Source organism: Phocoena sinus, chromosome 7 (genome assembly GCF_008692025.1).
Source record: "Phocoena sinus isolate mPhoSin1 chromosome 7, mPhoSin1.pri, whole genome shotgun sequence".
Taxonomy (NCBI): Eukaryota; Metazoa; Chordata; class Mammalia; order Artiodactyla; family Phocoenidae; genus Phocoena; species Phocoena sinus.
Window position 1 is genome coordinate 61,443,708 of NC_045769.1, and position 24,753 is coordinate 61,468,460.

The 24,753-nt window shown below is 40.1% G+C and overlaps 1 protein-coding gene across 2 annotated transcripts in view; it reads right to left on the reverse strand.

Annotated features, from left to right (window-relative positions):
- METAP1D (methionyl aminopeptidase type 1D, mitochondrial) overlaps nucleotides 1–24,753 on the reverse strand; it is a 79,616-nt gene that overhangs the window by 31,361 nt on the left and 23,502 nt on the right. The window lies entirely within an intron of this gene.

Consider the following 24,753-nt stretch of genomic DNA (forward strand, 5'->3'; position numbering starts at 1 on the left):
TCATTATGTAGATGAGCAATGGATGTTGCTTGACATGATTTAAATGGGTCAACAGTATTTTCCTAGTCACATTAATCATTCAGACAGCTAGAATTTAAAATATGGCCTTGAAAACTAAAACTGGAGAATCTATTCACACAAATGATACTCACCATTGGCGGGTTATCTAGGATGTGGTTAAGGAGAAGGAAGAGTTACAGACTTTGAACACATGTTTCATTATTTACTCGGAAACCACTTCAAGACCCTAGCTCTGTTTTCAGAATCTAAGTGAACACCCACAGGGACAGATTTGTGAGATACCAAACTGTAGTTTAAAAAAAAGCATTAGATGGAAATCTATGAAAACGTTTTCATTTGAGAAGAAAGAATAAAATTTGGGGAGCCCAGCTGTAAATGAGACAGGGCCCCAAGGGTATGATCAGGCAAATGGTATCTATACAAATATACCGCAGCATGGATGAGGACACAGCAATCACTTTGGACAACCATCGTGTCTTCACCCGCTGATGGCTCCTAGGAAGTGAAGAAGAGAAGGAGAAAAAGAAAAAGCAGAACTGGCCTTTAGAAATAGCTGCAAATCATCTTGTTCCAGCTGCATCAAAAGAAGGAATCTGATAAGGAACATGGAGAGAGACAGATGTGAACCCATGAACAGCAACTCCAGTTTCCTCTTCCCTTCGTTGTCATGACTGACCTCTCCACTGAGTCTGACCGAGGGACGCTCTGGTCTACATGGCTAGGCAATATGCTGGAAGACCATCCTGGACAACCATCCTACCACTTTGTTCCATATGAATTAGGTGCTTTCAAACAAAAGTATGGAAGCCACATGCAATCGCTTCCCTCCCACCAGAAGCTCTTCAGTGGGTCTTTGGCAGCTGTGAAGAAGACAGTGCCCGGCATTAGCTTTCTCTTTCTGAACTCACTTCACAAGGGTCATCATCCTAAGTGGATGTGCTCTGTCTTTGCATGAAACCACACAGAATGAGCCAGAGTTCATGGGAAGCCTACTTTTTATTTTTTCTGATTATGAAAATGGTATATGCATGGTATTAAACATTTTTATAACAATACTGAGAAAGCATAAATAGTATAAAGTAAAAAATGGTAAAGAGCTTCCTCAAATGATCACTGTTAACATTCAGCAAACACACTTTAGACCATTTCTCTATGTACCCATTAATATATTTTTATTATATTTTTAATAGTATATTAATTTATATTTTATAAATATTCTGTTTGTACATGTAGTTTTATAAACTGCTATTCTGAAAGCTAGTAATTTCTCTCCACAGTATACAGAAGTTTCCTGTCTTTTTTTAAAAATTAATTAATTAATTTTATTTTTGACTGTGTTGGGTCTTCGTTGCTGCATGTGGGCTTTCTCTAGTTGCGGTGAGTGGGGACTTCTCTTCGTTGCGGTGCACGGGCTTCTCATTGCGGTGGCTTCTCTTGTTGCGGAGCAGGGGCTCTGGGTGCGTGGGCTTCAGTAGTTGTGGCCCGCGGGCTCAGTAGTTGTGGCACACAGGCTTAGTTGCTACGCGGCATGTGGGATCCTCCCGGACTGGGGCTGGAACCCATGTCCCCTGCATTGGCAGGCAGATTCCCAACTACTGCACCACCAGGGAATACCAAGATACCTGTCTTTAACAAAAACTATAGATCTACATGATACTTTTCATCCTCCTGGGTTACTGGTTTCATAGTACTCCTTTATATGGATGGGTAACATAGCACTTTATTTAACTGATGATGAGCATTTAGGTGAGTTCTTCTGTTTTGTGCCCTGCACAATATACCTTTTACAAATACATGTATTTGTAATTTTTTTTTTAGCTTAAATTCCCAGAAGTAGAATTCTTGGGTTAAAAAATATACAAAATTCTGACATATCTGCAAAACTGCTCTCCACAAAAGAGCAATTTATATTCCCAATGGTACCTATTCCCCTACACCCTCACCACTATTATTAATGTTGAAACCTTTGTCAGTCTGATAAATGAAAAATGGTATCTCGCTTTTACTTGTTTTTCTTCAGATACTACTGAGGTTGAAGATCTCTTTAGTTATGTATTTATATTCTTTTGTGAAATCTCCATTCAGGCCTTGTGGGCTGTTTCTTACTGGATTTACTTTAAGTGTGCTCCGTGAATTAGAAACATTAAACATTTGTGTACTACATTGTTTCAAATTTTTTTTCAGTTTGCCATTTGCATTTCAACTTTGTTTAAAGTGTGGGCTTAGGGACTTCCCTGGTGGCTCAGTGGTTAAGAATCCACCTGCCAATACAGGGGACACGGGTTCGAGCTCTGGTCTAGGAAGATCCCACATGCCGCGGAGCAACTAAGCCGGTGAGCCACAACCACTGAAGCCTGCACGCCTAGAGCCGGTGCTCCCAACAAGAGAAGCCACCGCAATAAGAAGCCCGCGCACCGCAACGAAGAGTAGCCCCCGCTCACCACAACTAGAGAAAGCCAGTGCGCAGCAACAAAGACCCAACACAGCCAAAAATAAATAAAATTAAATATTATTAAAAAAATAAAAAAGTGTGGGCTTATATTGAATTTATAGATTAATCTAGGGAGACTATGACTCTCTAAAATATTTAGTTGTCTTATTTAAGAGATGTCCTTACATTTACTGCAGTCTTCTTTACTATATCTCAGTAGACATCTAATGTCTTCACATAGGCCCTGTATATTCCTTATTATTTGTTTACTCTGGGATATTTTATATTCTTGGTTGTTATCATAAATGGATTTTTTTCCATTATATTACCTGCCTAAACATAGGACAATAATTGTTTTTCTTTTAAAAAAAAAAGTTTTAAAAAGTTGAAATATAATATTCCAGTGTCATACTTTCATGCTCCTTAATATATAAAAAAAATCAAACAGACATACGGACTCACACGCTTTTTCCACTGGAAAGAAGTGAGTTGGGACTGACTGGGTTTAACTAGACTTTCCTTTCCATCACTGCCAACTCACCCCCTCCTACCTTGTCTCGCCCCAACGTTACCCTCCCTCTTCTCAAATATGAAGTGTTAAACGAGGTAGGCTAACAGGTGCTGGAAGTGCCAGTAAATTAAAGGCACCAAAAAAGGACAGATTTTTGGCAAAGGTTTGATATTTAAAATATTCCCCCTCAAAAGCAATGACCTAATCATGAGGGGTTGGGGGAAAGAGTGAGAACTTTTTAAGACTTATTATTCTACACTTACCTAAATTTACAGCTTAGTCTTGTTTTTGTGTTGAGTTGTGTGTCTGGGTTGGGATGGGGCAACCGTAATATTTTCAGTGGTAGGGTTCCATCTTAATTCAGCCTTTATGCAGCTGTAACTGTGCCTGTAGGCACAAGAAGGTCTGACTGCATTGAGCAAACAGCACAATTACGAAAATTCCCCTCATCTTATAACAGTGAAAGAAATCAAGAACTTTAAATAAAACTAAATTAAAAACTAATCTGCCAGCTTTCCGACCAAGGTCTCTGTATACCTCTAGTTGCCAGGATCCTCTCATATTCAGTTTGACTTCCCCCTGGGAAGACAAATATTCCTTAAAGTTGTAGAAGGGGGGCCAGGGTGTGTGTGGGAAAAATCCTCTCCTTACTGTTCTCTTAGAGCAAATGCTTTCCTGATGTGTTCTCTTCCATGAGTTTCAGAATACTACTTCCAACTCCACCTGCAAGTTTGGAAAATCCCTATGACATATATTTGGCAGAAAAAAATGACTACTTTTTTGCATTATAAATATCTGATCCACAGGTAATAGCATGGAGGATTATACCCTTTTCTCGACTTTTACCTATATTTGAAATTTTCAATAACAAAAAAATTTAAAGAGCATTTGGTCTAGCACTAAAAAAGAAAAATAGCTTTCCTAAAGAATTCAAAGAGGGCTTCCCTGGTAGTGCAGTGGTTAAGAATCTGCCTGCCAATGCAGGGGACACAGGTTCAGGCCCTGGTCCGGGAAGATCCCACATGCCACGGAGCAACTAAGCCTGTGAGCCACAACTACTGAGCCTGTGCTCTAGGGCCCACAAGCCACAACTACTGAAGCCTGCGCACCTAGAGTCCGTGCTCCACAACGAGAGAAGCCACCGCAATGAGAAGCCGGCGCACCTCAACAAAGAGCAGTCCCTGCTCGCCGCAACTAGAGAAAAGCCCGTGCGCAGCAACGAAGACCCAACGCAGCCAAAAATAAAATAAAATAAAAGAATTCAAAAAGTGTAGGAAATAGAAGAGTTATTCTAAATCTAGCATGCTGTTTACAATGAAAAAGCAAAGTATTTAAAATGAGCATTGATCTGCAATTGCTCCTGTTAGGAACAGCCCCAGGACTGATGCTTCTTGATGGTAGAAACTGCAGAGTTATTCACACATTTCTAATTTGCAGTTTGCAGCCACGCATCCTTCTTTGGAGTAAACCTGGGGTTGAGTTTTAACTGCTCATATGTTACGCAAGTAAAACTCCTAAAGTACATTATAGCACAAGAGGGCACAGGTTTGGACACCAAACTCTTTCTGAGCACAGTGTGATATAAGGTGCTGGCTGGGATCTGAAAAGTGTCTGGGGCTTGGCCCTCACGGTGATGTACAGAGAGGCAGGAAGTCTTCATGGAAGTTCAACACTGGAAGTGCTGGAGAAACACTGCAGTGAGGGAAGTTCCATTTCCACCTCTGTGTCATAAAACCTTAGGCAGCAAGTAGATTTTTGCACAATGGTATGGGGCCCCTCAGGTAAGTATTTCAGGGATAATACATAAAACAGGAAGGCCATAAATCCTGTAAAGGGGGTAGCAGTGGACTGACATGGACAGAATTTACACCTAGAATTAATGTGTCATCATTACCAAATCCACTCTGCTCTCAACTCCATTGCCATGACTAGATGATGCTGACCTCACTGAGTTATCTGAAAGGCTGGCAATATTTGGGTTTGGTGACGCTAACTTCAGACCTCATAAATATTATGTAACTCTAGTCTTTTTGCCTCTAGCCAACCAGCCTGACTGCAATTTTCAGCCACAAGTGGCAAACTGACATTGAGAATTTATGAGCTCTGCCATATTAGTAATGCACATTTCCTTTTGAATTATTCTAGCTTGTAGCCTGAAGCAGATCATAATTATCATTCCTTTTGCCATACAAATCTGAAGATCTAAAAGTGGTTCAGGTGGCAACATCAATGTTTCAATGTTCTATGTAGGTTGGTAAATAATAGCCCGTATACGACAAATGAAAAGCACATGGATATTTGTATTGCTGGAATTTTAAAATATCTTAGCTTATTAAAGCTTGGTCCCCATCACAGTGTGTCCCTATAAATTGATTCCCTATCCTATTAGAGATGTTTTTCACTTTACTATCAAACAAATCCATGTTGTACGGTTTGCTTGGAACAGGATATTCAGGTAGTCAGTGATCCATACTATGGAAAAAGTTAGTTCTACACCAAGATAAATATGTGGTCTTAGCTGTTAGGAAAGCATTTTCCTACATAAGCAATGTGTCTAAGTTCTAGGCTAGCCCATTTGCCCATAATATAACTGAAATACTACACATTTGCAATGAAAAGAAAAAGCTAGGAAACAATTCAGCTGCAAACACCTGATATTTTAGCTACATTATGGATTTTCCGGGAATGTTGCTGCCATTTACAGTGTGGTTTCTAGAGGAAAACATATTCTACATGGACAAGGAGGGAAAGTGAAGTGTCCTCTCTACGGGCTTCTACCTCCCATTCTCAGCCTCTTCCTCTCCATCTCCCACTGGAAAGGGGATGGAGGTTGAATGGCCCTGAAAACACTAGAGAGGAGAGTAGGCCACATCTCATTCCTTCTCATAAAATCTGTACCAGCCCCAGAGCTAGGATCCTCATGCTGCTTCAGCTTCTTCCAACATCTAGAGCAAGTGAAAGGAAGCAAGTCTGTTTTGAAGTTCAAGCAACCCCACTTCCCTGACCCTTAGCACCAGAATGAACACCTCAAGCCCCAGTACAGCCACCTTGAGGGGAAACATGGTGGCTCGGTGGGACTACTGTCACTCTAACTGGAGTTCACCAATATGGGCAGGACGTCTGGTTAATAATAACTTAGATGGAGCCAGGGGAGCTAGATTGTCTAACTTCAGTTCTGGCTCTAAGATTTACTAGCTGCCAACCTTCAGCAAGTTACTTAATCATTCTGTGCCTCAGTTTCTCTGTTAATAAAAAGGGAAAAATTTAAAAATTGTGAGGATTAAATAAGTTCATATGTATTAAGTATTTATCATTATGGCACCTGGCACATAGCAATCAAGAAGTTGAGCTATCATTCATTATAGGTGTAGTATCACTTTGAATGAAAAAGGTACATAAATGCTCTCTCCTTTTTTAAAGCTATATTATTTTTTCCCTCTGGTCTCCAGAGCAGTAGTGGTTAGGTAGGAAGATGAAATTTAGCAAGTGGGGCTTCTCTGGTGGCACAGTGGTTGAGAGTCCGCCTGCCGATGCAGGGGACATGGGTTCGTACCCCGGTCCGGGAGGATCCCACATGCTGTGGAGCGGCTGGGCCTGTGAGCCATGGCCTCTGGGCCTGCGTGTCCGGAGCCTGCTGTGCTCCGCAACGGGAGAGGCCATAACAGTGAGAGGCCCGCGAACCGCAAAAAAAAAAAAAAAAAAAGAAATTTAGCAAGTGGACATTAATGCCCAGAAACAGTTTATGTACCTCTAAAATACTCCTACACTCACAAGGATGCTTCAACATATACAAATCAATCAATGTGATATACCATATCAACAAAAGAAAAGAGAAAAGTTATGTGATCATCTCAATAGATGCAGAAGCATTTGATAAAATTCAACACATTCATGATAAAAACTTTGACCAAAGTGAGTATAAAGGGAACATATCTCAACATAATAAAAGCTATTTATGACAAACCCACAGCCATCATAATGCTTAATGGTGAAAAGCTGAAAGCCTTCCCACTAAAATCTGGAGGAAGACAAGGATGCCCACTCTCATCACTTCTATTTAACTTTGTACTGGAAGTCCTAGCCACAGCAATCACACAAGAAAAAGAAATAAAAGGTATCCAAATTGAAAGGGAAGAGGTAAAATTGTCATTATATGCAGATGACATGATATTCTAAATAGAAAACCCTAAAGACTCCACACAAAAACTATTAGAACTGATAAATGGGGACTTCCCTGGTGGCGCAGTGGTTAAGAATCTGCCTGCCAATGCAGGGGACACGGTTTCGATCCCTGGTCCAGGAAAATCCCACATGCTGTGGAGCAACTAAGTCCATGTGCCACAACTACAGAGCCTGTGCTCTAGAGTCCACGAGCCACAACTACTGAGCCCGTGTGCCACAACTACCAGAGCCTGCATGCCTAGAGCCTGTGCTCCCTAACAAGAGAAGCCATTGCAATGAGAAGCGCGCGCACAGCAATGAAGAGTAGCCCCCGCTCGCCGCACCTAGAGAAAGCCTGCGCACAGCAAAGACTGAATGCAGCCAAAAATAAATAAATTAATTAATTAAATTAAAAAAAAAACCCTCCTAGAAAAGAACATAGGCAAAATATTCTCTCACATAAACTGTAGCAATACTTTCTTAGATCAGTCTTCCAAGGCAAAAGAAATAAAAGTAAAATACTCCTCTACACACATACATACACACACTCCTCAAATAAAACCCAGACTTTTAAATTATAAGTGCAAATGAGTAACAGACAACAGTAAACTTATTTATCCATGTTGTTTTTACTAATAAATTTTTTTTTTTTTTGGCTGCATTGGGTCTTCATTGCCGTGCATGGGCTTTCTCTAGTTGCGGTGAGCGGGGGCTACTCTTCATTGCGGTGCATGGGCTTCTCATTGCGGTGGGTTTTCTTGTTGGGGAGCATGGACTCTAAGTGCACAGGCTTCAGTAGATGCAGCACATGGGATCAGTAGTCGTGGCACGTGGGCTCAGTAGTCGCGGCGCGTGGGCTCAGGGCACATGGGCTTCAGTAGTTGTGGCACACAGGCTCAGTAGTTGTGGCTCGTGGGTTCTAAAGCGCAGGCTCAGTAGTTGTGGCACATGGGTTTAGTTGCTCCGCAGCATGTGGGATCTTCCCGGACCAGGGATCGAAACCATGTCCCCTGCATTGGCAGGTGGATTCCCAACCACTGCACCACCAGGGGAGTCCTACTAATAATGTTTTAAAGAAAGCATTTAAAAACTTAATGCAAGTACAGGTGAGGATGTAGGGCAACAAAAACACTCAAATATTACTGGAGAATGTGTCGATTGGTACAACCACAATGAAAAACAGAATGAAGTCACTAGTTCAATCCCAGGTATACACGCACAAAAATGCATACAGAGGTACAGAGATGCACCCAAAGACATGTACAAGAACGTCTGTAATAGAAAAAAAGTGTAACTAATCCAAATGCCCATCTACAACAGAATGGATAAATTATGATAAATTCATAAAATGGAAGGCTATACAGCAACCAAAATAAATGAACTGCACCTACAGACAATAATATGGACGAATATTTAAAACATAAAGTCGAGTCAAAGAAGCCAGAAAAAAAGAGAATCTGTGATTCTATTTATATAAAGGTACAAAAACAGGCAAAATTGAATCATACTCTATAAGAATCTATACATGGGCGGGGGTGTGGTTAAGAATCCGCCTGCCAATGCAGGGGACACAGGTTCGAGCCCTCGTCCAGGAAGATCACACATGCCACAGAGCAACTAAGCCTGTGCGCCACAACTACTGAGCCTGCGCTCTAGAGCCCAAGAGCCACAACTACTGAGCCCGAGTGCCACAACTACTGAAGCCCATGTGCCTAGAACCCGTGCTCCACAACAAAAGAAGCCCCTGCAATGAGAAGCCCGCGCACCACAACGAAGAGTAGCCCCTGCTCGCTGCAACTAGAGAAAGCCCACGCGCAGCAGTGAAGACCCAATGCAGCCAAAATAAATTAATTAATAATATTTAAACTAAAAAAAAAAAAGAATCTATACATGGGGGTAAAACTATAAACAAAAGTAAGAAAGTGAATACTATTAAAGTCAAGATTGTGATTACCTGGGAGATGAAAGAGATTTGGACTGGGAAAGGCAATGAGACTTCTTCTGAGGTACAGGCAACATTCTGATTTTTTGTGTGTGTGTTAACTGGCACAGTAGTAATACAGGTGTTTGCTTTACAATCACTCGTTAAATTGCCCAATCCTTTTACACATGTTTCTCTCTATATATTATACTTCACAATAAAGTGCTAGAAGGGAGAGAGGAAAGAAGGCAGGAAAAGAAGAAAGGAAAGAAGGAGGGAAGGAGGGAAGAGGGGGAGGGAGGGAGGGATAAAGCCAGAACTAGAAAACAAAATAAACCAAAAAAAGGATGAGAAAGCATTCTAACAATCGGGTTTCTGTATATTATGATGCAAGTAATTCAAAATATTAATATGTTAAATTCAAGCAATTTTAAAAAATCAAGTAAAATAGAAAATCAGAAATAATTCACAATTCTTATTACACAGTGAAAATTAATAGCATAGTTATCTATATTATATTTAATTGACCAGGCTATTAGAAATTTGTATTTGAAAAAAATTAAAATGAATTCTTATAATTATTCTATTACTACAAACTAGTTAATAAATATCTTCGATGGCCATATAACTATATTCTTATTCCAGGGCTTTTTTTTTTTTTTTTTTCCAGGGCTTTTTAATTGATATAACGTACATGGGACAACTATACTGCTTGCTGAAGCAGAAAAACCTACCAAACTTTCTTAGCAGGAAAACTGTATCCTTTCAGAAGCTTTATAATAACAATAATAAAATAGCTGACATGTTTATAGCAATTTACAAAATAACTTCATACAGATTATTTAATTTGGTCCAACAACTTGTGTAAGGTAAACTGGGAAGATATTCTTGTATGTATTTTACAGGCAAAAAACCCTTGAGCCTCAAGGGGGTTAAGGGATTTGCACAAGATCACAAAAGTTACAAGTGGCAGATCTGAGTTTCAAACGTGAGCCTATTTCTTTTTTTTGAGTTTTTTTTAAAAAATTTATTCTTGCCTGCATTGGGTCTTCGTTGCTGCGCGTGGGCTTTCTCCAGTTGTGGCGAGCGGGGGCTATTCTTTGTTGCGGTGCGAGGGCTTCTCACTGCGGTAGCTTCTCTTGTTGCAGAGCACAGGCTCTCTAGGTGCGAGGGCTTCAGTAGTTGCGGCACGTGGGCTCATTAGTTGTGACACGTGGGCTCTAGGGAGTGTGAGCTTCAGTAGTTGTGGCTCGCGGGCTCTAGAGCGCAGGCTCAATAGTTGTGGCACACGGGCTTATTTGCTCCACAGCATGTGGGATCTTCCCAGACCAGGGATCAAACCTGTGTCCCCTGCCTTGGCAGGTGTATTCTTAACCATTGCACCACCAGGGAAGGCCCTAAACCTATTTTTTTTTAATTTTTTTTAAAAATAGAAAATTAGAAACATATGCAAAAGTAGACAGATTACTATTACGAACCATGTACCCATCATCTAGCTTTAACAATTATCCACTCATGCTGATCTTGTTTAATCTACAACCATTCTCCCTTCCCACTGAATTATTTGGAAGCCAATCCCAGATATCATATCTGTAAATATTTCAGTATGTATATCTAAAAGATGAGAACTCTTTAATGATTTAACAATATAACCTTATCATATTAAAAAATTAATATTAATTCCTTAATATATCAAATATTTGTAGTCTTCAGATACTCTCCTTTTGTCATATATATGAAAATTATATATATATATATAATTATATATAATTCAATTTTTTATTAAACAAATGATTTGTTAAAATAGGATCCAAAGAAGATCTACACATTGCATTTGATTGACATCTCTTATGCCTGTTTAATCAATTCCTCTCTATTTTTTCTTCCATGTAATTTATTTGTTAAAGAAATGCATTTCTTTGTCCTTAGCATCTTCCTCACACTGGAATTCACTAGTTATATCTAGTGGTGTCTCTGTCCCTTATATTTCCTATAGACTGATATTAAACCCAGGGACTTGTTTTGATTCAAATTCAATTTTTTTAGCAAGAATATTTAAGGGGAGGTCTCTGACAGATGTCTCTCTTTTTGTGATGTTAGCAGCCACTGATGGTCAGTGCCTAGATCCATTAATTCATTAGGGGTTTGCCAAGTGGTAATATTTCATCAGTACTTTTTAATTCGTTGGCAGGAATATTTCTATAAAGAAATCCTTTCTTTTTTTAGACTACGTATTTGGCCATCCTGATGTTCAGTTCATACAGGAAATCAAGCTAATGGCTTGATTCTTCCTCTCTACTTAACCAGTTTTCAGAATAGCTAGTTAAAAGCTCAGAGCTCTCAACAATAAATTCAGTGTTCTTAATCAGAGATTGGATAAAATTTCTATCTAAAAGATTCTGATCTAAAATATTATCTATTTCTGTGTAAATAATTTCTATATGAAAGATTGAGTCAGTGAAACTTAATTGCACTTTGAAGTAAAAATACTGGTCAGAGTCCAGTGAAACAGAAACATTCTATTAATTTTTATCATAAAGTAAAAACATTAGTCACCCAGGCTTAATAAATCACATATCTCCTCCATCCTTTTCTTCTCACACTTTCATTTGGGGGGTGGGGTGGAGCTGGAAGATTAGAGGTAACAAGACTGCAATTTAAAGCGGGGGGGACCCAACTCCAAATGGATTTTTCTTTAAGAAAGAAACCCAAAACCGAAAGAAAACAGGTAAAATTAGCTATTGGAAATTATGGCCATGTGAATCAACCCTTGCTTCCCACATCTGGCAGCACTTAGCTCCCTGAGGGCACACTTGGTGCCCTAGGGCACCGTTACACATGTTTGACCAGGGGGGCAACAACAAAGGACACAGAGGCTATAAAAAGAGGCAGCAGGTAACCATCAGGCCGGCCAAATGGCTGAGGCACTTTGACAAAACACACAATGAAGCAACTGGTTATTCCCATGGCTGAAAAGTCAGCCAGGGAGGGCTGTATTTTAGGATTCAAATTCCACAGCGTGCCTCTTTAAGTCACTGGGTTACTTCCTTGTTTTAATCAGGTCCACAAATTCTCCCTTTTCTTTCAGACACTCAGTGAAAAACATGGGAGACAAGCTGTATAAATGACCTTGTGTTCTTGCCAAAAACCCATCTAAGAATTCAACTAGACTGTTTTCTGGACTTTCCCCCCAGACGGTGGAGGCAGTGAAGGTGCCAAGTTATTCTGCACACCCTGTGGCATCCTGCTCCAAAAGAGACAGAAGTGTTCATGAATGACACGGTCCATCTGATTATACCCAGTCTACAACTTAGATGAGTACAGTACAATTAGTTTTAAATACAGCGCCCACATAAGCAGTCATTTCATATTTAGGAAGTAGGGGCTCTGCCTTTCCCACACCCTAAAGCCCTCTTTTGGAGCCTTTGGTACTGGCGTGTCTCCCTTCTCTCCCACCAAGAATGCCCACCCTCCCCTCCACCTCTTCACTAAGACTATTAAAAACATACCAACTCATTCCTTCAAATCCAGTCTTAGCAAAACACAGGAATGATAACGCCTATTAAACAAAGGCTTTGTGTGGATATTCCCTTAATCCGAAGGAATGATTCTAATTGTAGGAAATTTTAGATTCAAACAGGCTGTAGAGTGGAGATATTTGGGGGCCAGGGGACCCTTCCAGTGTTTTCAGTTACACCACTGTTAACAATCTGTTTCATAAACATGAAGCTCTGGGGGGAAAAAAACCTATAAATGTCTTTAGTCTCCCTTTCCAGTGAAATATTTCTGAATTATCAGTTTTTGAAAATGATGAGCACTTACAATAAAATATCTCTAAATTATCTTGAGTACTTATTCCATAAAACAATTTCTTAAAAGTAAGCAACAGGAAGATTTCTTGAGGTATCATACATACATACATGTCGGTGAGTGTTTAATTGTGGAATTAAGATACCTTTTAGCAAAAGCGTCCCATACAATTAAATGTTTGGAGAAGCTAAATATATTTACTTTTTTTTTTGGCTGTGTTGGGGCTTCGTTGCTGCACGCGGGCTTTCTCTAGTTGCGGCGAGCAGGGGCTACTCTTCTCACAGGCAGTGTTGCTCTGCGGCACGTAGGATCTTCTCGGACCAGGGATCGAACCCGTGTCCCCTGCATTGGCAGGTGGACTCTTAACCACTGCACCACCAGGGAAGTCCCTATATTTCCATTTTTAAGTACAGAAGAAAGTTACATGAAAGAGTTTATTAAGAAACAGAATATTTCTCACTAATCGATGTTGCTCCAGGGTCTCCAATTTGCCATAAAAGGCAGAAAGGGAACTGATGAGTGCATAACTATTGCTTGTGACTTTATTACAAAACCAGAAGCATATCAACGATTTGAATTTGAAAGATACTTCCAAATGCTGAAGGCTGGGGCCAGGGTTCATGGTTTAAGAGTGCAGACAGGGGTTTTGTCCGAGATATCCCTCCTGTAATGTGATAGCAGTGCTGTGTCACACATCCTCAGGCCCCTTACTTCTTGCCTGCTTTAGTTCATTTCCAGCTCTGCAATATGTTTTTTTTGTTTTTTAACGTAGGCTTAAAAATTAGCTACGTCAGGTTTCATGAGTTCGAGGCAGTTATTTTTGTAGCCTATAGTTTTTTCATTCACCTGCTATTTTAGAAAATGTTTGGCATAAAGCCCATACTACAGGGGACTCTAAGACCACAAAACATAATCCTTGTCTTTGCTTTACTGTAATATAGACAGTTTCTCCTGTTTAAGCTTTTGCTTAGATTTTACAAATGGGCAAGAACTAAAAGATGCCGGAGTTTTTACAGTTTAAGGATTTTTAGGTCTATTTTTACAAAAATTAAATATGTTTTAAAAGTGAATAAATATGTACATTTATTGTTGACAATAGTAAACCACACTTCTCAAGGTGACACATTCTCTGTGGAGTTTATTGATCATCTCTCTTAGTTTGTTATGGTTTGACCATACACTTCCTGCTGAATTCTTATTCTTCTATCTTCCTTCTTTGTTCAAGCTGTGCTGTATCTAGAAGACTAAAAATGGCCTATAAAGTTGTTTTAACAATAAATACATGATTAAAGTAATATACTAATCATGATAAGCTTATGAAAAGATCAAGAATCAAGTTAGAATATGTCTTTAATGTTCTTAAGTTACTGAAGTGAATTTGTATCTATAATGGACATTAAAAGCAAGCACTGTCCACTTTTTACCCCTAGGAAACTGATTTTTAGCCACAGCTTCAAGTTCTTACATATCTACATCTATTTGTCATGTCGTTCACAGCAAATCAAACTTATTTTTCCTTATAAATCTTCCTTTCATAGATGCCCATGATGTTATTGGTAAATGAAAGAGCAAATTGCAGATCACCTACAGCAAGCTACCATTAGAAACACACATAGGGAATTCACTGGCAGTCCAGTGCTTAGGAATCTGCGCTTTCACAGTGGAGGGCATGGGTTCGATCCCTGGTTGGGGAACTAAGGCCCCGCATCCTGCAAGCTGCGAGGAGTGGCCAAAAAATAAAAAAAAAACAAAACACACACAAACACACACACACACACACACACACACACACATAGAGGTTTGCACATGTGTAGAAAAAAAGCCTAAGTGAAGATAATTACTAAGTTTTCCTGCTTAAAATTCTTCAATGTTTGTTAACTGCTTTTAGAACATTAATTCCAGCTTCTCAGAGTTGACATGGTCCTGGCGTGGTCTGGCCTCTGCCTACCTCTCACACTCCACTCCCCCTGTCACTCACGGCCAGCCAGCCACCAGGCCCCCTTTCTGTTCTCAGACATACTAAGTCCTTTCTCATCTCTGCAACTGCTCTTTCACTAGCTCCTCACGTCACTGGCTCATTCACATCCTTCAGGCCTCAGCTCAAATGTCACTTCATCGGAGAGGCCTTCTGGGACCGCTCTCTCTAAAGTGGTCTCCCCCGTTACTCACTACCTCTTAACTTTATTTCCTTCCAAGCACTTTCCCATTGCGGAGTTACCGCATTTGTATAATTGTGTCTTTGCATCTCCCCTATTAGGGTGCCTGCTCCACCAGACCTAATCCACAGCACCTACCACAGCTGTTGGGTCTGTCCCTCGTCCTGCTGTAGGTCTCTTCAGCCTGAGGAAATATTTAGTACTTTGCACTGGGATTTTCTTCTCAGAGTCTGATTTTCCCAATTTGGATTTCACTTTCTCTTCAAAAAAGCTAGTCACATGAGCAAATTCCAAAGTGGGTATAAAGTATAGCTAATTCACTTGCTACCTGAGAAGCTGGAGATGAGAAAACTTCACGCAAACGTCAGTGCAAATGACATCTGTAGATAAATTACAAATGAAGAAAACGATTTCTTTTTTCTTTTTTTTTTTTTTTTGCGGTACTCGGGCCTCTCACTGTTGTGGCCTCTCCCATTGTGGAGCACAGGCTCTGGACGCACAGGCTCAGCGGCCATGGCCCACGGGCCCAGCCGCTCCGCGGCATGTGGGATCTTCCTGGACCAGGGCACAAACCCACGTCCCCTGCACTGGCAGGCGGACTCTCAACCACTGCGCCACCAGGGAAGCCCGAAAACGATTTTTTTTTTTCCATTTCAAATGAGTTGGTTTAATTCCAAATGGTACAGAATTCAGGATAGAACAAAGACTTAAGAACACACTTTGGCAGGATTCTGGGCTAGGTTTATACGGATCTCATCGCTAAGGTAGAAATGGCTGAGAAGAACTAAAGATAAGATGAGCAACTCTATGATTTAAGGAAATGATTTTTGAAATTATAATGTAAGTCAGAGGGGAAAATCAAGTAACACACACATATATGTGCCTATATATGTATAAAATTATATACACACATATATAAAATCAAATACACACATACATGTGCTTATATAGATATAAAATTGTATACACATACATATATAACATCAAATACACACACATATGTACAAATATATATATTTGATTACCTATAAGTATAGGATGAGACTTGATGGCTAATTCTAGGCACAGAGGTATATGGTTTTATGCATTAGGTTGGGAGTACTCTAGTATTTACCATCCTCTCCAGAGCTGGCTCAGTGTCTGCATACACTCGACCATCAGTATGTGTTTGTTGAATGAAGGAATGAACCCATTCATTCCCAGTTCCTGGAGAGATCTTGGCATATCCAATTCATTCTTTTAGACCCCTTCACATTGCTCTCAAGGAGGAAACTGGGGTATAGGGAACCAATATGGTTACTGTTATAAGTAATAATTGTCTGCCCCTGGTCCAGAAACCTCATGTTTGCTTTCAGGACAAAGTAAATAAATATAGGTATTAAAATCTCATCGCCTTCCCCTCAGGATGGGATGATGGTACAGAACTGGAGGCTCTTACTCACTTGTACTTATACCAGGTCACCTTGCCTGCAACTGTGGTTTCATTACAGGGCCCTCAAATTTCTGCTCAATTGTGTGGTCATCCATTCATCTTAATATGTCTCAGAAACTGAAATAAATGTTGAAGGCACTAGGACAAATTTTAAAGATTACTATATTGTGAAAATGAGACTAAGATGTGAAAGCAAGAAAGCCTTTCTGCTTTTTGTAGCAAACACAATGTCTAAGTAGGCAGCTATGGGTTCACTGTGAAAGCTGTGAAAGCTTTAAAAGCCTAACTTAGAAAAGGAAATATCCATGATGAGAGGGAGAAGGTTCTTCCATGAAATACTTAGAGAGTCAAAATATGGGGCTCTCCCTACGTAAGAACAGATCTCAGCAATGATCATCAATAGCTGCTAACATGACATAAAGAGAGATAACCAGACCTGTGCCTCCTGATGGAAGTATATGACATGACCAATGATGCATTTTAGCCCCCAGATTGAACTTTAATCTGATCAAACTTCAGGATGGAAGTGATGGAATTTACAGGAAATACAGGGGAAAGAAAAATGATAAATGACATCATGGGGATCCAGTCAGAAAATCTAGACTGAGAAAATCTACAGAACAAATGGCCTAGTTTCTTTAGCAAATAAACCACAAGGGAAAGAAAGAAAGCAGGGAAGGGGGACCTCTAGATTAAAAGATTATAAAGAGACACATCAATCAAATGCAATGTGTAGACTGTGTTTGGTTCCTGATGCCAACAAATCAACTGTTGGGGGGGGGGGGAAGAGAGAATCAAGGAAATCTAGACACAGACATATTTGGTACTAGGGAATTATTCTCTAATTTTGTAAGGTTTAATATGGTGTATATATATATATATATATATATATATATATATATTTTTTTTTTTTTTTTTTTGGTACGCAGGCCTCTCACTGTTGTGGCCTCTCCCGTTGCGGAGCACAGGCTCCGGACGCGCAGGCTCAGCGGCCATGGCTCACGGGCCCAGTCGCTCCGCGGCATGTGGGATCTTCCCAGGCCGGGGCACGAACCCGTGTCCCCTGCATCGGCAGGCGGACTCTCAACCACTGCGCCACCAGGGAAGCCCAATATGGTATATTTTTTAGAGTACTTATATTTTAACATTTTAGAGTTGCCTACTAAAATTTTTTTTTTTTTTTTTTTTTTTTGCGGTACGCGGGCCTCTCACTGTTGTGGCCCCTCCCGCTGCGGAGCACAGGCTCCGGACGCGCAGGCTGAGCGGCCATGGCTCATGGGCCCAGCCGCTCCGCGGCATGCGGGATCCTCCTGGACCGGGGCACGAACCCGCGTCCCCTGCATCGGCAGGCGCACTCCCAACCACTGCGCCACCAGAGAATCCCCCTACTAAAATATTTATGGATGTAATGATATGTCTAAGATTTGCTTCTGCAAATAATCCGTGGATGAAATGTATAGGGAGTAGATAGGGGTAGAAGTGAACTAAGAATGTTGAAGCTGGGTGATGGGTCCATGGAAGTTCGTTTTACCATTCTCTCTACTTTAGTGTATGTGTAAAATTCTCCCTAAGAAAAAGCTAAAATAATACAAGATTCTATCAGTTAACATAGTACCCATCAAAACACACCTATGCTGGTTTTCACGTGGTCCAATATTTACATCAGTATCACACCAGGCATTTATTAAAATGCAGATTTCTGAGCTCTGCCCCAGACCTACTGATTCAGAAAACCCAGGTGTTGGAAGCTGGAATCTCTAACAAACTAAATGATTTTTACACACACTAAAGTTTCAGAACCCCTGACCGGGCATTTTGTGCCAGGTTTCATTTCTCATTTTCCAAGTGAGAAGATCAATGAATGGAGATAAATTAACTGGCCAGAGTTCATTTTGAGACCCTGAAAGAATTGAGATCTTTGAGCCTCTCAAATCTTGACTTTCCAGTTTACTGTTCAAGCACCAACTGAGCAACATGGCCTCATTTAAAAATGTATTATCATTAGCTTTTAAAAGTTTGGTTCAAATTCACCAGAGCCAATTTACCCTTTTGGCCCTTCAAGATTAACACACACACAACATAAGTATCACAGAGGTCCCATATAAGATATCTTTAAAAAGAGGCCTCTATCAGGATGTAAGAGATAGCTTGGCATTCTGATAAAAGTAGAGGTGTTCATGGCCAAATCCCTGAGATTTGGCTGAAAACCGAAAGCCCATTTTCATTTGATAGGGCCTTAGTATAAGGTATACAGCAGGGGGTTTACCTGCTTACCAGTGGTGAAGATTATGTGTCAGGAGGCCATGTCCTTTTCCATGGTTAGGGGTCTGGAGGCCAATTTTTATCTGCCCAGAGAGGTCATTGGTTGGGGGCATGATGTGGGTTTCTCAGAGCTCTTCTTGTTTGTAAAGACACTCTTGGCTTCCATGCTTGATAACGGCCTTTCAAAAGTAACTAGAGTATGAGGTGGGTACATTTTTCTATTTATCTAAATGGCTCACATTCACACTCCTCCCCCCTTTTGATATTAATCCAAGTGGCTTAATTTTGAATGAACGGGGGGTAGAACGGGAGGTATACAAATCCTTTAACGAGCAATAACCAGTACCTTCACTTTTTCCCCAACATTTTATGAACATTTTCAAACATATAAAAATGTTCAGGGCTTCCCTGGTGGCGCAGTGGCTGAGAGTCCGCCTGCCGAGGCAGGGGACACGGGTTCATGCCCCAGTCCGGGAAGATCCCACATGCCGCGGAGCGTCTGGGCTCGTGAGCCATGGCCGCTGAGCCTGTGTGTCTGGAGCCTGTGCTCCACAGCGGGAGAGGCCACAAGAGTGAGAGGCCCGCATACCGCAAAAAAAAAAAAAAAAAAAAAAAATGTTCAAAGAATTTTATGGTAAATATTCACACTACCTAGATCCTACAATTAACTCCTTACTATATTTGCTCTTTATCACATTTCTAAACATTCTATATCCATCCTTTTTTTTTTTCTTTTGGAGGCATTTCAAAGTAAGTTTCAAAGACAGTAAACCCTCTCCCCCATATTTCAACACGTATAACATTAACCAAATATGTGTTTAGAATTCCTTTTTTTTTGTATTTTGAGGTAAAATACACATACTGTGATATGAACAAATCTTTAAATCTTAAAGTACATCATTTGATGAGTTCTGACAAATGCATACACCTGTGTAACCAAATACCTATCAAGATATAGACTATTTCCAACATTCCAGAAGTTCCTTTTCCGCTCTTCCCAGCAAACCCCAATCTCACCCAGTACCTAAGGAAATATGTGATCTGATACTTCCACATCATCAGGGACTGAAATTATTGTAACACTTCCCAAGTAGAATAACTTGGGCCAGACAGAGATTAAGTATTTTTCTTAGATCACATGAACATGGCATGAGAACAAAAACCTCAGACCCTGAAGAGTTTCATGCTTTTCCCACTTGATTATATCCCCAAATTTCATTTCAAAAATTCTAAATTAAATTAAAATCTAATTCGTGATTTCTGACCGTTTCCAAGCAAATAGACAAATTTTCTATAACCTTTTCTCAGGGCAATCGTATGGGAATAGCTAGTATAGAGGAAAAGAATCATAAATGCATTTTAAAAAGAGACTAAAAATAATTCATATAGGAAATGCAATTAAGTTTAATTACATTGAATGCTAATACTCCCCCTGCAATCATAGAAACAAATGTTTGAAATATATTCTAACGAAAGGAAAAGCCCCTAGTATATTACACAGCTAAAAATAATACATTTGCTTAATATTTCCATTTTTATTATTACTTTAAATCTAATACAACCCAGATTTCAAAAATTAATGATTCTGTTCATTCTACTATTTTCTACTTATACAAGCGAAGGCAGTAATGTTACAAGGATATCCTTAGGATATCTGCAAACTACCCATAAACAGCAGTTTTTTTCTTATTTGTTTAACAACTGCTGTCATTCTTTCTGTAAGCAGCAATCACAAGATGTCAAACAAATTCTGCCTTGACTGACAGATGTCTCTGCTTGTTTTTATTAAAAACAAAAAATTTTCCCTGCATTAATCACCAACACTGGAGAAGTGGGGCACGGCTGGGATGTGCACCAGCCTCTGGGCAAGCAGAGATGCAGCACAGAAAACCACAGCGCAAACTCGACTACCCGAATACCAGAACACATTTTTTTTTAACTCCCTTGGGGACCCAAGGACTCTAAGTTTTAGATTCCCTTAAAGGGAAAAGCAGGAGCATGCATGGGGGCAGGGTGGGATCATGTTTATCAGTCCCAACAGTTCATCTGGGCCTGGATCCAGGTAGTCTGCACGTCTAAATTTGATGAAATATAGGCGCCACCAGGTAACAGTAGTGGTCAGGGAGCTTGCCAGAAACCTGTAACTCAAAACTGAAAAATGAAATTAAAAGACTACTTTGGCCAGGCAATTTCTTTCTGCAGGATGCAATAACTGCAAACTACAAAGTTGAAAGAACAGACAATTCTTTGTATGTTTTAAATTTTCTTCTTCCTAAAGTGACACAACATCTGGGCCAGAAAAATAGACATAAATATTTTCAAACTTGTATTTCAAGACTGAACTGTAATGTTTCTGCAGAACTTCGCCTGTTCTTCCTCCTTTCTTCTTTCTCTTCCCACATTGTGCGGGGGGGGGGGGGGGGGGGGGGGGGGGTGGCTTACAGCAGGGAGCCCAGGCTGGCTGAGGTCTTGGATGTATCCGGAGGGCAGGTAGGAGGGGCAGTGGTGGCTGAGCAGACGCCTGACCCTGTCCTGTCAATAAACCTTAACCCCGACCTGCCAGGCCCCTGAGCCGGCTATTCCCTGTCTAGCCTCATCTCTAATTGCTCTAAAAATGTCTCTTCATTTAAAAGTACCTTTGTGTAAACACCCCACAGGAACTGACAGTCATCAGAATTACCACACAGTTCTAGTTTTTAAGGAGTGCGAGAAAAGTCATTTTCTACCTCACTGTGGAAGGACTTTGAAAACAGTTTCAACTGCTGTGCAAAACAATACTCATCATTCTTTTAGCTGCCTCTGCAGGTGACATTAGTTTGACTTTTAAGACTGTTTACAGTGAAATGTTTGATCTTTTGATTAAGTTATTTGAAAGTAAAGATGGATACATGATTCTCCCCACAAAACTAGCCTACTCCTGAGCGCCCCAGGCAGGTAAAGCTAAAGTCCTGTGCTTCTCATGCATATGATGAGGCTTCCCTATCAATTCTAAAAGGACCCATACTTCTTATCTAAACATGAAAATCCAAACCAAAAATTAAAAAGGGGAAGTGGAGAGATAAGAAAAGAGGCTTTGGAATGAAGTGGATTTCTTTTTTTTTTAAATAATAAAATTAAATCAGCCTTGCAGATTAGTATAAAACACAAACTTCTTTTTACTGCTTTGTGGCTTAATTCCTTATTTCCTTTTTCTTTGTAGTGGTAAAAAAATCACATAATTTACTAGGATTCCTTGGGAGCAATTCCTTAAATTATTTCTCTCCTACTGACATATAATAACATAATGGGAAAGACAGTTATTGTCAATTTTATAAACAGAAACTAGACTTGAATTTTGCAAATCCCAAGCTCTGTTCTGACTGGGTGCAGGTTAAATTCTGCCTTTTAAAGTATGGCTTATTTAAACAGCCCAAATTAAATAAATTATTTTCTCTAGTAACTTATTACTAAGCACTGACAAAGTAAAAGAAAGTCCTCCCTCCCTGTTCCATTTTCTCCACATTGCTTATCACCTTCTAAAATACTCTGTGCTTTACTTAACATATTTATTTATTGCCTATCAATGCAAGCTCCTTGAGGGTAGGGATTTTTGTCTGTTTTGTTCATTGATGTGCAACAAACGACTAGAACAGTGACACATGGCAAGCCCTCAACAGTCTCAGAATTAATGAATAAAAAGTTGAACAGATTAAGCCAACACTCTTAAATGAAATCAGGGAATTTATCTTATTTCTACTTATCTACCTTATCCTACATTCAGTATAATAAGCAATCTTACAGTGGGCATGGAAGAGGACTGCATCGGCAGTCTTTTTTTGGCTTTAATCAACTACCCAAAAGCTTTTTCTCCCCTCCTCAACACTCGTTAAACTGAAAGGAAAAGGGCTTCCCTGGTGGCGGTGGTTAAGAATCCTCCTGCCAGTGCAGGGGACACGGGTTCCAGCCCTGGTCTGGGAAGATCCCACATGCTGCGGAGAAACTAAGCCTGTGCGCCACAACTACCGAGTCTGCGTGCTGCAACTACTGAAGCCCGCGTGCCTAGAGCCCGTGCTCCACAACAAGAGAAGCCACCGCAATGAGAAGGCTGCGCACCTCAACGAACAGTAGCCCCCGCTCAACGCAGCTAGAGAAAGCCCGTGAGCAGCAACGAAGATCCAGTGCAGCTAAAAATAAATAAATTTATTTTTAAAAATGCAAGGAAGAAAAGCCTTGACATTTCAGAGTTGAAATAGATCTTAGAAACCAATTAAAACTGAGGTCTGACATGGGGAGGGGGAAGGGTAAGCTGGGACGAAGTGGGAGAGTGGCATGGACATATATACACTACCAAATGTAAAATAGATGGCTAGTGGGAAGCAGCTGCATAGCACAGGGAGATCAGCTCGGTGCTTTGTTTCCACCTAGAGGGGCGGGATAGGGAGTGGGGGAGAGAGACGCAAGAGGGAGGGGATATGGGGATATATGTATATGCATAGCTGATTCATTTTGTTATACAGCAGAAACTAACAACCTTGTAAAGCAATTATACTCCAATAAAGATGTTTTAAAAATAAAATAAAATAAAGATACTGAGGATATCGTTAAAAAAAAGACAACTGAGATCTGAGCCTTCAGAATTCCCCAAGGAGCTTGTTGAACATGCAGATCCCCAGGCCCCTCTCCATACCTACTACTCAGAATCCCTATGCTCAAGTAATTTATTGCCTAGAAGGGAAAAAAAGATAGACCGATTAACCCATGGTTACAATACAGCACTAGAGGTACACTAAGGATGCTGCTGGAACAAAGAGATGGTGCATATCAATCAAAGTGTACTTGAGATGAATTTTAAAGAATGAGCATAAATGTAGTGCCAGATGAGGATAGTCGTGGTATATGCATTTCACACAAAGAGTAGCCTTTGTAAAATCTATAGGTGTTATGGCTTGAGGGAAGAGTGCCCATCACAAGATTAGAGATGCACACAGGGTCAAAATATGAAGAGATTTGTGTTCTAAAATAAGGAGTTTAAAGAACTGTGGGAAGACATTAAAGACTCTTGTGATTCTAAATGCACAATACAGTTAGAACCACTGGGATAGCCTAGAGGACAGTGAGCTTTGGGGAATGAATAGACAGAGAGATCAATCAGCAAAGGAATGGCAGCTGAAGCCACAGGCTGCCAACTAAGGGACCTGCCTAAGGTCACATGGTGTTATACCCAGAGCTGAAGTTACCACTCCTTATTTAGTTTTACGGTCCTACCTCTGCACTACTTATGGAAGTATCTCTTAAGTGAGCCTCTTATCTCAGATAAAGAAAAGATTTCTAATACAATTTATCTTATTTGTTGTATCTTAATAAGTTATCCTTCAAACCCTGACTGCAATTTATTATTAGAGTCCTTACATCCTCATAAATCTGTCCATAGCCACGAAGTCAAGTTGATCACCTTGGTTATCCGTGACATGAAAGTCCTCCTTATTTTCCAGAGGCATCTATTTTCTAGTAACTTTGTTTTACTTCTTTTCTTTTTCTTTTAATCATCACAGTAAGTCATCTATTTCTGTTCTTAATAAGCAGACACAAGTTTACAGGACTCAATTCCATCTACTACCCTGAGTTTTCTCATTTCAAACATCAATGGCAATTGCACCTCCCCCACAGGACATTTCTTATTCAATGACATTAGAACCATCTACAGGCTCTCTTCTCTTCAGTGTTAGAAAAAAGAAGCAATTTGTAGCTAGAATCTCAATTAAACTTCTGTTTTGTACATAAACAAACTGAAATTTCCTCTGGAGTTTTTTAGACTTCCTTTTAATTACTCCCTTGTCTTGTCTTGGGTTAATATTAAAAGGTTTTCCCTTATATCCAAGTAATGATGCTAGTCTTGGCAAGATGACTCAGTTTCACTCATATAGCAAATAGTTATTTAGTTCTTACCCTCTATAGAAACTTGTGTATTTACTGGGAGGGGGTAGAGGAATTATTCATACTCCTATCCTAGCAGACTTGATAATCCACTGGTGTGACAAGGTTAGTGTGAAAACTATTACAAATATAACA